Genomic DNA, 15,126 nt, shown 5'->3' with positions numbered 1-15,126 from the left:
TAAATGCACATTTTTTTCCTGCAAAAATATGTGCATTTGAAATTTTTTCCTCAAAAAAGTTAAACTTATCCTTTAAACCCAAAAGCAAACATTCAGTATATTGCAGTTTAACTTTCCTTAGATGGCTGCATTTTCTTTTTCAGGCTTTTCTTTTCAGCTGGTTGCCACCACTGCCATCCACTGTATACAATTTTAATATGATCGGTCACAGATCACATGGTACTGGAAGTTGGCCAGTACACTGATTAGTCATGGATTGTGTCCAGTGAACATGGCCGATTAGTTGGCACCACAGCGCAGCTTATGGGGTATGTTCCGGGAGGAGCTGATGACGAATGTAAAGCCCAGCCATCATTTGACAATAGGCGGGGTGGGACGCAGTTAAAAAGCACAATAGAAAATGCATTAAAAAACAAAAGCACTCACGGTGAGTTTTTGATGCGTTTGAGTCACAGCTGTCCAAGTTTTACAGATGCAGAAATACAGAAAAAACTTACCAAAACCACATTGAAAATACGGCAAAAAATGCTATGCGTTTTTGTTTTGCAAATCGCATATCGCAATTTCAAGCACACTAATCTGAAAAAAGGCACAAACCCACTTAAAGCTTCCACTTAATATAAACAAAGTAGGATGGCCCAAGCTCTTTTGGCCATACTTCTATGGATCACAGGAGTGCACTTGGTTCTGTACTACTGTGATACAGCTTCAGCTAAAGCACTCTGTGGACAAAGCTGACTCAGGCTCTGCCAATGTCAGGATCCACCCAGATGCCTGGACTGGTAGCTGGTTCGGTCTGAGAGCCTGAGCTAGCCGCTCCTGCCCCCTAAACAGTCCGGGGTTTCAGTGAGTGATAGAGGGGCAGAGCACAGAGAAGTGACCAACAGTCACTGCTCTGATCACTCACTCCACTAATCACCTGCTTTTGATTGCTCCGTTTTTTGACGTGGAGTCAGTGGCGGACAGAAACGGCATAAGATCAATGCTGCAGGCATCAAGGCAAACATGAATTTTGTTTTTCTTAAATATCACACACAAAGTGGTTGTAAAATATCGTTTGTTTTTTTAAAACCATAACATATCATACACTGTGCAGCTCGTTTTGCACTGAGTGGCCCTGATCGTCCACTTCTGGGGTCCCAGGGCGGCTCTTGCGGCTCCTCCTCACATTAGATAACCCCCTTGGAGAAGTGTTCTCCCGAAAGGGTTACCTTGCGGGCGCAATCCCGAGTACAGCATCTGCATCCACAGACACAAAAGCCGGACTCGGCCCCACCCCCAGCGCCCGCATCATTGGATTTGATTGACAGCTGTGGAAGCCAATGGCTGCACTGCCATCAATCTATCCAATTAAGAGTCGGAACCTGTGGAGAGAGGGACGGTGAGGATGCGCGAACGGAAAATCGGGGCTCTGGGGGTCAGATGACTGCAAGGTGTTATTTCACCTTAATGCATAGTATGAAATAACACAAGGGTTTACAACCCCTTTAATTGAAAGTAAAGATATTTCAATCTAAGCTGCTTAAATACAGAAGAATGTTGCTGTATGCATTTTGTAAGAGAAAATACCTTGCTATAATCATCTCTGGAGTGGTCACAGCTTCAGCTTCCCAGTGCACATTTGGGGTTTTAGGGTGAAATTAGGGTGAAATTTTTCACACAATTTTGAGGGTGATATGGTACAGATAAGCAAAAGTTGGTGCAACAGCCACGCGGAACAATCCCAAACATGCCACAACCAGATCTTTATAGATCTAGGACAGCCTCTCTCAAAAGGTTTCTCCAGGAATTGTTAAGGATCCCTTGATCATTGGGTAACTTCTGCCTCTCAGATGAGCAACTACCGACCCCAATGATCTTTTTAGCTATCTTTAAGGGGGGATTCTTCCCATTGATCCCCAATTTTAAAGGTGTATTCTTCCCACTGACGTACGCGCTCGATATAGTAGGGTTCCATGAGACCAGAAAAAAATTTCAAGGGCTCTCCGAAATTAAAAAAAAGGCCGATATAGGGCAATAGATCAACATCTACCCAACTGCATCAAAAGCAAAAAAAAAAAAAAAAAAGACACTTTTCAGCTATTGCCCGACTCAAATTCTACTTTACAGCAAAACACCACCTTAACTGAGGCAGAATATTTCACAAATAACATCAGAACTACTGGTCACTGGGCAATACAATTAGTACGAGAAAAATGTATATTACTCGGCCAGCTGTGTCAAGTCCTGGTGAAGGTTCCAATGTCAAAAAAGATAAATACTGCAAAATAAACAGCCTGTCTGCATAGTCAGTTATACATCACGGCACACAACTCCTCCAGTCTCCACTGTTTGCTATGGGCAGATAACTAGTGAGCAGGGATCTCCTCTTGTTTTAACAAACAGTTACACTGCATTATTACTGGTTATGTCAATTCTGTGAGAATGGCATGGTAGAACTTTAGCTAGATTCACACATTTGCACTTCTGTTGCCATGTGTTTTAAAACATGTTTTCAATGGGGTTGATTTACTAAAGGCAAATCCACTTTGCACTACAAGTGCACTTGGAAGTGCAGTCGCTTTAGATCTGAGGGGAAGATCTGAAATCAGGGGAAGCTCTGCTGATTTTATCATCCAATCATGTACAAACAAAAATAATATTTATTTTCCTTGAATGTCCCACTCAGATCTTCAGCAACTGCACTTGTAGTGCAAAGTGGATTTTCCTTTAGTAAATAAACCCCAATGTGTGTTGATGTGTGTTTTTTAATGTTGGCCAATAAACCATTTCGTTTGTTACTAGGGCCTGAAACCATCTTATTGACCCCATATCTCACTGTAAAGAGGTCCTGTCATGTCATATTACTATTACATTCCTTTTTTTTTTTTTCTTTTTTTTAAAGTGCCCCTGTCATTGTGCCCCCAAAAGCAAACACATACGCAAGTCCTGCCCACATATGAAAAAGTGTTCAAACCAAACGTGAGGTGTCACCTTGAACGTTAGAGCGAGAGCAATAATTCTAGCCCTAGACCTCCAAGTCAAAACATGCAACCAGTAAAACATTTTAATGAGTCATCTATGGGGATTTTTAAGTACCGAAGTTTGGAGAAATTCCACGAGTGTGTGCAATTTTGAAGCGCGACATGTTGGATGTCTATTTACTCAGCGCAACTTCATCTTTCACATTATGCAAAAAAATTAGGCTAACTTTACAATTTTTTTTTTTTTAAAGCACAAACTTTATTCCCCCAAAAAATAAAAACATTACTGCGCAAATACCGTGCGAATAAAAAGTTGCAATGACCGCCATTGTATACTCTAGGGTATCTGCTAAAAAACAAGCATAATGTTGGGGGGTTCTATGTAATTTTCAAGCCAAAACAAATATGATTTTTGCATGTAGGAGCGAAGTGTCAGAATTGGCCTGGGCTTCAAGTGGTTAGACGACCGCTTTGTGGAACTTTCATTCTTAACCACTTCAATACAGGGCATTTTCACCCCCTGCCAATTTTTAGTTTTCAGAGCTGTCGCACTTTGAATGACAATTGCCCGGTCATGCGACGTGGCTCCCAAACAAAATTTACGCCCTTTTTTCCCCACAAATAGAGCTTTCTTTTGGTATTTGATCACCTCTGCTTTTTTTATTTTTTGCGCTATAAACAAAAGAAGAGCGACAATTTTGAAAAAAAACACTATCTTTTACTTTTTGATTTAATATCATACATTTTTTTAAAAAAAATAATTTTTCCTCAGTTTAGACCGATACGTATTCTTCTACATATTTTTGGTAAAAAAAAAAAAAAAAAAAAAAAAAAAAAATTGCAATAAGCGTATTTGATCGGTTTGCACAAAAGTTCTAGCATCTACAAAATAGGGAATAGAATTATGGCATTTTTTTTTTTTTTACTAGTAATGGTGGCGATCTGCGATTTTTATTGTGACCGCGACTTTGCGGCGCACATATCGGACACTTTTGACACATTTTTGGGACCATTCACATTTACACAGCCATTAGTGCTATAAAACTGCACTGATTACTGCGTAAGTGTGACTGGCAGGGAAGGGGTTAACACTAGGGGGCGCTGAAGGGGTTAAATATGTTCCCTAAAGTGTGTTCCAACTGTAGGGGAGGGGGACTCTCAAGGGGAGGAGATCGATGTGTGTTCCTCTGTACTGGGAACACACATCAGTCTCCTCACCGCTGACAGGACATGGATCTGTGTTTACACACACATATCCATGGTCCCGCTGTGATTGTGGGCAATCGCGGGTGCCCGACGAACATCACGGCCGCCGGGCACGCGCACCGGGTCCTGAGCAATGCGGCGGGGGCGTGCGCACACGGCCGGTGGCGCACGCCTCCTAGCGCCCGGGAAAGCAAGGACGTCTAGTCTGAAGGACGAAAGGTCCCTGCCGACGTCATTTTACTATGACTCGGTAGGGAAGAGGTTAAAAACAGTAGGGGAAAAAATAAAAAAATACTGACTACCCCCTGAAGCATCATTTCCTGCTTGTGCGATTGGCTTATCCGTTTTTTTTTTTTCTTTATCAATTTTTGGTGAGATACTTTCAATATCAGCAAGTCAAAAAGGATGCAGGACCAGCAGATATCATTAGTGCCCAGCAGGTGCCACAGCTGACTTGATTATGAGACCACTCCCACAGGAGGTACAGAGGAACAAACTGTGATTTCTTCTAAAACAAAAAGGTAGGAATCTGCAGAAAAGTTTGTTATAAGGGCTCTTTCACACATCCGTTCCGTTCGTCCGTTTTTTGGACGTCCGTTAACGGACCGCAATGCTTTCCTATGGGTTAGCGTCCGTTAAGGGATGAGCATCCGGCAACGTCCGTTAACATCAGTCTCCGTTAAGCTCCGTTTTTTTGAACGGAAGAAAACCCTACTTTTCTTCCGTCAAAAAAACAGAACGGACGAAAAACGGACGTTAGCAGACGATCCGTTTACCATCCGATCCGCTAACATCCGTTTTTCATCAAAATATGTAAAAAGCCTGAAAAAAAAAAAAAAAAAAAAAGAAAAAACGGATCGGAAAACGGATCGGAAAACGGATCGGAAAACGGATCAACTGATGAAAAAAAAAATTATCTAAAAAACTGAGCGGACGTGTGAAAGAGCCCTAAGGGCTCTTTCACACGTCCGTTCAGTTTTTCAGATCAGTTTTTTTTTCATCAGTTGATCAGTTTTTCGTAGTTTTTCCATCCGTTTTTTTTTTTTTTTTTTGGGGCTTTTTACATAGAAAAACGGATGTTAGCGGAATGGATGATAAACGGATTATCCGTTAACGTCCGTTTTTCGTCCGTTCCGTTTTTTAGACAGAAGAAAAATAGGGTTTTCTTCCGTCCAAAAAAACGGAACTGAACGCAGACGGATGCTAACGGACGTTAGCGGATGCTCATCCGCTAACGGACGCTAGCCCATAGGGAAGCATTGCGGTCCGTTAACGGACGTCCAAAAAACGGACGAACGGAACGGACGTGTGAAAGAGCCCTTATTCTTGCAATGTACATCATCCAGAGGGGAATTTTTTTTTCCCCCTCAACAAAAGTTAAGCTTTAACCACTTAAGACCCGGACCAAAATTCAGGTAAAAAGGACCCGGACAGTTTTTGCGATTCGGCGCTGCGTCGCTTTAACTGACAATTGCCCTGACAAAATTGGCGTTCTTTTTTTCCCCCACAAATAGAGCTTTCTTTTGGAGGTATTTGATCACCTCTGCGATTTTTATTTTTTGCGCTATAAACAAAAATAGAGCGACAATTTTTGCTATAATAAATATCCCCCAAAAATATATAAAACGTTTTTTTTTTCTCAGTTTAGGCAGATATGTATTCTACCTATTTTTGGTAAATCGCAATAAGCGTTTATCGATTGGTTTGCGCAAAATTTATAGTGTTTACAAAATAGGGGGATAGTTTTATTGCATTTTTATGAATAATTTTTTTTTTTTTACTACTAATGGCAACGATCTTCTTTGTGACCGCGACATTATGGCGGACACATCAGACAATTTTGACACATTTTTGGGACAATTGTCATTTTCACAGCAAAAAATGCTATAAAAATGCATGGTTTACTGTGAAAATGACAATTGCAGTTTGGGAGTTAACCACTAGGGGGCGCTGAAGGGGTTAAGTGTGACCTCATATGTGTTTCTAACTGTAGGGGGGTGGGGCTGGACGTGTGACATCATTGATCGTGTTTCCCTATATCAGGGAACAGACGATCAATGAAAGCGCCACAGTGAAGAACGGGGAAGCTGTGTTTACACACAGCTCTCCTCGTTCTTCAGCTCCGGGGACCGATCACGGAACTCCAGTGGCGATTGGGTCCGCGGATCCCGCGGCCACGGAGCTTCGGACCGGGTCGCACCCGCGCACTTAAAGAGGACGTACAGGTACGTGCTTGTGCCCAGCCGTGCCATTCTGCCGACGTATATGTGCAGGAGGCGGTCCTTAAGTGGTTAAACTTAATTTCAACATCCACTAAACCAATGTTTGGCTTAAAGCGGTAGTAAACCCGCCGAGTTTTTTTTTTCTTTACACCGAAGTTGGAAGAAGACCCCCGCAGTGTGCTTTTTTTTACACTTTTCCTCAAGGTGAATGGGTAGGGGGTACTCATTCACCTAGAGTGTGGGGCCAGAATCTGGGGGCCCCTTTATTGAAGGGGGCTCCCGGATTCCAATAAGCCCCCGCAGACCCCGACAACCAACGGCCAGGGTTGTCGGGAAGAGGGGGGGGCGCACATTCTGCTTTCCACCATGCAAAACGGCTCAGATGCTGGTGGAAATCAAGAAGAGGAGAGACAGGAATTGGCATTTTCAAACCTGGATTACTGTATTTTGGAGGTCAAAAAGGAAAAACGAGGTAAGTGATATTTAAATGCTCTAGCTTACAGCAATTGATCTAATAAAAAACAAACCTTTAGTGTTCCTTTATGGTGAAAAACCTCCTGTGGTGCAGCAGCCCCCCAGAGCCCCCCTTTTACTTACCTGAACCTGATCTTTCCAGTGACGGGGACGAGCACACCAGCCCCAGCCAGTGTCTCAGATCCCGATTGTATATATTGAATGCAGTGCAGTCATTGGCTCCCGCTACTTTCAATCAAATACAATGACGCCGGGGGTGAGTCCTGCCATCTGTGTCAATGGAAGCAGCAACAAAAAAAGAGTGCACCCCACACGAGTGCCCCTTAGGAGAGCGGCTCTCCAACGGGGCACTCGAGAAATGAAGGCGCCAGGAGCGCTGCTGAGGGACCCCAGAAAAGGAGAATCAGGGGACACTCTGAAACCAACATCACAGAGGTGGCAAGTATAACTTTTGCTTTTTTTTGTGTAGCAGGCAGCCGTTTTCTCTGCTGGCCCTGCTTTAAATTTAGAGGGAAGTCGGAGTATTAGTCATCTCTGACTGATTTGTTTACAAATTCTGGGCCTCTGTTCCAGCCGTGGCTGTGCTGCAGGTGACCACTACTGCTGCCCGGGGTGCCTGTACCACCCCAGGCCAAGGGTGGCAGCAGTCAAGTCAGGGTGCATTGAGTGTTTCCCCTCAGCAACCAATCAGTGGGGGTTGGTCGCTGTGCATGCTGGGGGAGAGAACTTAAGGGACAGATGTCATTGGTTTGAGGTGATCGCTGGTGTGTCGTGTCCCACCCCCCATGTGTGTGGCCCTCACGGCCTGGGGTGCGTGTTAAAGTGTTCCTGGCTCCGGGACCACGTTGGTCCGGGGCAGTAATCCACTGTGTAGGCCCAGTATTTAGACTGGGTCTGCAGCTGGAGTGGTCCTGCACTGTCCGTCCTGAGGGAGGAAGCCGCCCGATGAAGAACCTGTCTGGGGGAGTACCGAGCACGAGGCTGGTATCTCAGGAGAGGCCTTCGACTTCATCGAAGGACGCACCATTACTGAGAGGCTGGATGATGGTCGCCTGTCAGTCCTGAAATGACTAAAATGTATTCAAGAGAGATTGGGGGGCTTAATCCTGTGTTAAGGATTCTGGGCCGAGAATATCGCCATCTTTGGGGAGGTCAGAGACTTTGCTAAAGTTCTGTGTGACACTCTGCTGCTAGGCTGGTGAGAGAGGCCTATCCAGGTGTGCAATACCAGGTGTGTGGCGGCGAAAAGTTTATTCCTGGAAGCAGGATTGTTTCCACACAGAGTTATACGCCTGAATCTACTACCTACTATTTCTTCTACCTCTTCAGCTGCTACTATTTTACCCTGTTGGGTAATAAAGCACAGAAAAAAAAAAAAAAAAAAAAAAATCATCTAAAGTGTGGACATTGCAATTATTCTTAGCTCTCATCGGGCGTCAGAGGTAACCCGACGCCCAAAACAAACCAGCAGCTCCTTTGGGGGTAGTGCTATATTTATTTAAAACAAACTTTTACATATCCTTTAAGCCTAGTGTGTAATCTACATTTAGTAGGTGTAGCGTTAAGGAGCAGGGCCACCGGCATCCTTAACCAGTGAATAGCTGGCTGCTAAGGAATGGGCCGGGAAGCAGGCCGCCATGTCCTCAGATAAGCAAGCCCTTTGACAACTAAGGCCTTGTACTCACGAGCAGACATGTCCGATGAAACCAGTCCGCGGACCGTTTTCATCGGACATGTCTGCCCGGGGACTTCTGTTCGATGGCTGTACACACCATCGAACAGAAGTCCGCGCGTAAACAATACGCGGGGCGTGTCCGCGGTGTCGCCGCGACAATGACGCGGCGACGTGGGCGGCCTGCCTTTAAAATGCTTCCACGCATGCGTCGAAGTCATTCGACGCATGCGAGGGATGGCGGGCGGCCGGACATGTACGGTAGGTCTGTACAGACGACCGTACATGTCGGGGGGACAGGTTTCCAGCGGACTGTTTTAAAGCAAGTCCAGGAAACAGTTGTCCGCTGGAAACCTGTCCGATCCGCCCGAAAATGGTCCGCTCGGGCCTACACACGGCCAAACATGTCTGCTGAAACTGGTCCGCGGACCAGTTTCAGCAGCCATGTTTGGTCATGAGTACGGGGCCTAAAACTTAAAAAAAAGGATTGCCGGCAATACAAATTTGTGAATAAATAACAAAATAAAAAAAAAAAAAAAAAGCGTTGGGCTGCCCCTCCTCCCCCCAAAAAATAACCATACCAGACCCTTATCAAGGCATGCAGCCTGGCAGCCCAGGAAGGGGGGGGGGGGGGAATGCTGGCTTCTTCCCCACAACCCTGGGCGGTGTTTGTGGGGGTCTGCAGGAATGGTGGTTTATCCGAATCTGGGCCCAACGGGGGCCCTACCATCTGAATGGGTATGGAGTACATTGTACCCCTACTACTCCATAGAACACAGGTTTTTGACAAGTCCTTTATTAAAAAATGAAACAATGTCCCCCCAATGAAGATCCATAGTCAGTTAAAGTACATGATGCACACTAGCACATTATGACTGGGGCCCAAGTTTACCAACGCTTTAAGATACATCTTTTAATACCTGGTGATTCTGCCATAAAGACCGCTATTCAATCACATCCTCTTCTATTGTAACAATTGTCTTTTAATAGTGGAGTTGTCGCCATATCAGAACGTAAGGGCTTGTTTACATCCCGTGTTCAGTTCAGCGTGCCCATTTCTATGCATTTGTGATGCATTTTTTATGTTTTGGCATTTTGTTTTGCCGAGTTGAATGAAAATACATTTGCTTATGTTCCAGTGAAAAAATGCAGTATTCTATACTTTAAAACACACATGAACACCCCATAACACTGGAAATTGGGCTCATTAGCACTGTATTGCACACAATTACATGTGTTGTAAACAAGCCCTACACGTGGCCATGCTGACAGCACAGACACAATTCAACATTTTTGCCATTAGGATGTTCAGAGCAGTGATGTACAGCCAATGCTGATACCAGTGCCTGTAGACAGGAAGTGGCTGAAAAAAGGCTGAAGGAGATAATCAGCACTTTACCTTCCAAAAGAAAGGCAATTGTTTATGATGATCAAGCTAAGCTCTGTGTAAGCTCTGACTGGAGGGGCTACAAGCTTATACAGCAAGTCTTTCAGTTCCCAGGGGCTGATGAAAGAAAAGGAGACAAAAAGGGAAAGTATCTGCAGCTGAGAAAAGGGAATATTAAAGCGGAAATCACTCTCCCAATCAACAGTAATAATGCTTACAGCATAAAAGATTAAAAAGTCAAAAAACATACATTTAAAACCTGTTGTGTATTTACATTTCTGTAGTTCCTGCCTGGTTTCTAGGCCTAAACAAACTGTCATAGGTCCCTTTGACATGGACAGACCGTCAGTTTTTCATGTGGACCAGATTAGACCATCTATTGCTCCATGTCCGTCGACACCCGCCGACATTCAATCCTGTCTGCTAAAAGACAGACAGATGGGGATCCGTTGAGTTTGGCAGATTCGATCGGATGACAGTCAGATGGAAACAGTCAGCCCATAGAGGACAGAGGGCTTTTTTTTTTTTTATATCTGAAAAAGGACAACCTCCTGCCTGCACGCCCAAGCTAAGGGCAGGTGGATTCCAGTAAATGCCAACTAAATAATTTGCCCTTAGGGCCAGATCACACCAGAAGCACACGGAACTGCGTCTGGTGTGAACTAGCCCCTACTCAAAATGGCTAGGGCCATAAATGCTAGGGGGCTGTTTTTCAAAGTGATTGCTCAGCAAAATAAAAGTATAGAGAAAGCTATGGATGAGAGAGTTCGCTTTGGATATAAAAAAAAAAAAAAAAAAAAAGTTTTTGGTTTGTGGTGCTCAGTGTAGTTAAAACTTTAAATTCTGCAGTACTATGGAGACATGCAGGATTCCACCATCTTTTAAATGCCACTTGCCAGGCCATCATGCAGACCCAATAAATATCAACGCTTTCCAAGTCCTTCACCCAAAATACCCACATTAGATGTTCTGAGATGACAGACTTAAAGGAGTTGTAAATAAAAAAAATATGTTTTTGCTGAAATGACTGTTTACAGGGTATAGAGACATAATAGTTAACTGATTCCTTTTAAAAATGATTAAAAATAGATAAAAATCAATCATATAATGTACCTCTAGTTTAGTTTTTGCATGTTGTTTCCTGCCTCTTCGCTATACAGAGCCACAGAGCCAATACAGGGCAGTGATGGTTTGGAAAACAAAACTGATTGGTGCTGAGGGGTTTTAGACACACAGTAATCACACCTCCTTGATTAGTGACCACAGAGAGAAAGCTCCCAGCACTGTGGTTATCAGGAAACAGACAACCAGGTAGTGTGGAGATCAGAGAAGAATTACAGCAACTTGAGAGCAAAAACGAACAATGAGGACATGAAAACAGCACTGCATTAAGGTAAAGGAAGCTATTAAGATAAATTCCTTTACAAACCCTTTAAAGTGGAGTTCCACCCTCAAAATGTTTTTTTTCACCAAAAATCCCAATAGAAAAAAATACTTTTTTTTTTTTTTACTTACCAGAAATGGCGGTTGCTATGCCGAAGTCCGTAATCTGCCTCATCGTCTGCGGCAGGTCTTCCTCCGTCCTACTTGTGCTGTCTTCTGGTGAATGGGGCGCGCTGCCTTCTGGGAACTGGGTGTATCCCAGAGAGCAGCCGGCCCATTCACAAAGTGGCGCGCAGCATGCGCAGTTGTTAACAGGCAGTGAAGCCACACGGCTTCACTGCCTGTTTCCCTTACTGAGGATGGTGGTACCGAGAGCTGCCAGGATCAAGGGATCGGCCTGGGACGGGGCCGACATCACGGGCGAGGAGGACAGGTAAGTGTCCTTATAAAAAGTCAGCAGCTACAGTGTTTGTAGCTGCTGACTTTCAGCCCAGGTTCACACTGGGTACGATTTGCTTTGATTTGAGGGCTGTGCAAATTAACTTTTAATTAATCGATTAATCTTTAATTTTTTTGATCGATTACAATTCTTTTGATTGGTACTCACCTCTCCGCTGGCTTCTGGGCCTTCAGGGAGTTTCGGAGATCCAGTATCGTCACGTACACCGGCGGTGCTTGCAGTGTCCATCTGAAGGGCTCCTTTGCTGTGCATTCATATCTGCATGCTGGCAGGACCTTACTATCGGCCACACGCAAGGGTTGTTACACTTCCCTCTATCACTTCCCTTTATCAACCTGGGATTCTACAACCATCCACTGGGAGTTGTGATAGTTCCCTTCATGGGACATCTACAAATGCCTCATCTGGATTCAGCAGTGGTATTGTTGTACACATTTGTATACCAGTATCATACTTAGCTACATGTTTTTATGACTGCTTTTGTTACCATTTGGTATTACTCGCACCATTTTTACAGTTTATGTAGCTACATCGATTTTATCTCCAGTGCAATATTTGGTTACCTACTTGAAGACTATAAAAGTTTTAATGCTATTCCCATCGAGAGCTGCCTTTGTGTGTTTTTTGTATCCCGATATCCATTTTTCCAGTGGTTGGTAGCTGCACTGGGAGTCAACCTGCAAGGAGATCAGCTAAAAAGTAGTTGGAACTGTATGTGTGTTATAATTAATCAAAATTAGTCGATTAATAAAAATTTTAAAAAAAACGACTAATCGAACAGAAAAATTTTGATCGGTAACAACCCTAGATTTCACATGTGAAATCGCATCTCAAATCGGCGGCATTTGACGGCAATTGTAGGCAATGACACCGTCCTAATCGGTGCGACGCCGCACCGATTTCAAAAAGTAGTTCCTGTACTACTTTTTGCGATTTTGGCCCGCGATTTACATTGACATCTGTGCAGAAACCTGCACAGATGTCTCCTAAATCGCGGCCGAAATCGGGACTGCCAGCGGGAGTGAAATCCTGCGAGTTCAGCTGAACTCGCACGGCTTCACTCCCGCAGCCCAGTGTGAACCAGGGCTAAAACAAATAAAAAGTAAATCGCGGGTGGAATCTCTCCAACTTTCAAAAGTCAATAACTCTGAAGAAACTAAAAGCCAAGCATTTTTAAAATGAGTGACAGTAATGGCAGTCCCCATATGTCTCCCTGTACAAGTTTCCTACAGGCCAGGGTTTAGCCCATCTGTAGGTATTACCCCCTCTAGTTTGCACTAATTGGAGGAGAAGGGATCGCTATATGGGAGATTTACTAAAACTAGTGCACACAAGTTCACAGTAACCAATCAGCTTCTAGGTTTTATTATCAAAGCTGAAGTTAGAAGCCGATTGGTTACTGTGCACAGCTGCACCAGTTTTAGTAATGACTGGTAGACCACAGGCTGCCTGGAAAGGAGGGGGAGCATCCAGAGAGGTGAGACAATACACCAGAACATGAGCCGTGTTTTCTTCTGCATGAACACAACATTCCAGTATGTACTGTCAGTGCCAAGCGCTGATGAGGATTAGAATAGAAGTGACACACAGCGTCACTAGCACACCCATCTCCGCACACAAATATCTGCAAGCCAATTTAACCTCATCCTACCACCCAACACTCACCTTCTCGCCTGGACGTCCTCTATGGGACACGCATCACTTTTCACAACACTGAAGAAAGCAGAGCCAACAGCATTCTTTGCAGCATCGGAGTCTATAAAAACCTGCCATGGCCAGTACAGTGTATACAAAGATCATACAGAATCCACCAGGCTTACATGTGTTTATATTACATTATATAACCTTTCAGGAAGAACTTTGTTCTGCAGATAAAACCAGGACAGTGCAGATATTCCATAATGCAGATAGCAGTCCTTTATGGTAACCAGTACTGGTCAACCACACCAATGACTTGAGTTTACTACTGATAACGGCAAAAACCAAAGCTTTTGGCATCAATAAAAAACCTGCTATACAGCAATTCTTTTTACCGTGTTCAGTGTGTTGTATCCTCCCTGTAGACAGTCCCTCTGCTGCAGAGCCAGCAGGACCCCACCACAGTGTCCTTGTTTTTTTAGTAAATACAACCCACTTCCAAGACCCTACAGGCTTCATTTCCCTTTAGCGAGTCGAGCTGCATGCATGACACCAGTAAGGGTACACAGCACTCACCTTCCTCGCAGTGTGCGCAGACAAAGAAGCGTTTAGACGGTAACAGAGCACCCGTCTTCCGCAGTCACAGATGCTCCAGCAGAGGGAAGCTGCAGTATTTCCAGCTTATGGGAAGGAATTCACAAGGCACTTTGTGAGTGGTGTGCGCAGGAGAAGCTCACTGACTTGCTCCTGGATTGTAAAAGAATTTCCTTTAGAAAGCCTGCCAGGATTAGTCATGCCCTCTGCCAGATCACTGAGCACACGCTTTGCTCTTTCATAGGAAAACACATTCCAAGATCAAGGTCCACAGTGGGATGTGTGGCAGGGAGAGAGCTGCCTGACAAAGTGGGCAAACGCAGAGTCTATCCTTGTCGGACAAAGGGGGAGGGACGGGAGGCCAGGCATATCAGCATTCCCAGTTGCTTAGCAATGACACCGATCACTTTGAAAGAACGCATTAATGAAAGAGGTGGAGGGAAAAACAGGAGAAAGAATAAAAGTTAGGAAAATCTCATCTTATCCCATCCTAGAGAGTTTTTCAGATGAGGCCACCAGCACTCCAGCTTCCTAGTCAACTGTGTCTAATTATAATCTGCCTTGTACAGTCTTGTAAAGAGGATGCAGAGTAAGCGTTTTTTACCTCACACAACTCCAGCTAATGCTTGGCATAGGAAATGTCTGCATTATTAAAGAGGGAAGGCAGAGCACACTGTATGCTCTGCCAGATATCAGCAGTGGAATGACCCACGCACATGATGAACCTACAACCCAATAGTGGACCCACATACAACATACAGTAAAACCTTGGATTGAGAGCAACTTGGAAAGACCAGCAACATATTTTTAGAATTTTAACTTGATATACAAGAGATGTCTTGATATACAAGTAGCATCACAACCGAGTATAAAAAGAGAAGAGAGGCAACTCTAATGCCGCATACACACCATCACTTTATGTGATGGAAAAAAACGACATTTTCTGTGAAGTAAAAAACGACGTTTTTGAAACTTCAATTTTCAAAAACGACTTGCCTACACACCATCGTTTTTTCACAATGCTCTAGCAAAGCGCGGTTACATTCACCACTTTTTTCCATTGAAGCTCACTTCATAACTAGCTTCTGGGCATGCGCGGGTTTAAAAACGTCATTTTAAACGTCGTT

General features: G+C 44.1%; 1 protein-coding gene across 1 annotated transcript in view; it reads right to left on the bottom strand.

Moving 5' to 3' along the window:
- The window catches only part of LOC120940047 (microtubule-associated tumor suppressor 1 homolog), a 129,234-nt gene extending 114,705 nt beyond the window's left edge, over positions 1–14,529 (bottom strand). Inside the window, exon 1 of the mRNA XM_040352623.1 lies at positions 13,982–14,529. The gene's annotated coding sequence lies outside the window, so the exon portion shown is untranslated. The remainder of the gene's footprint in view (positions 1–13,981) is intronic.
- Positions 14,530–15,126: the final 597 nt, after the last annotated feature.

The sequence above is a fragment of the Rana temporaria genome, chromosome 1, assembly GCF_905171775.1.
Source record: "Rana temporaria chromosome 1, aRanTem1.1, whole genome shotgun sequence".
NCBI lineage: Eukaryota > Metazoa > Chordata > Amphibia > Anura > Ranidae > Rana > Rana temporaria.
This window is presented reverse-complemented; position numbering and strand designations above follow the sequence as displayed.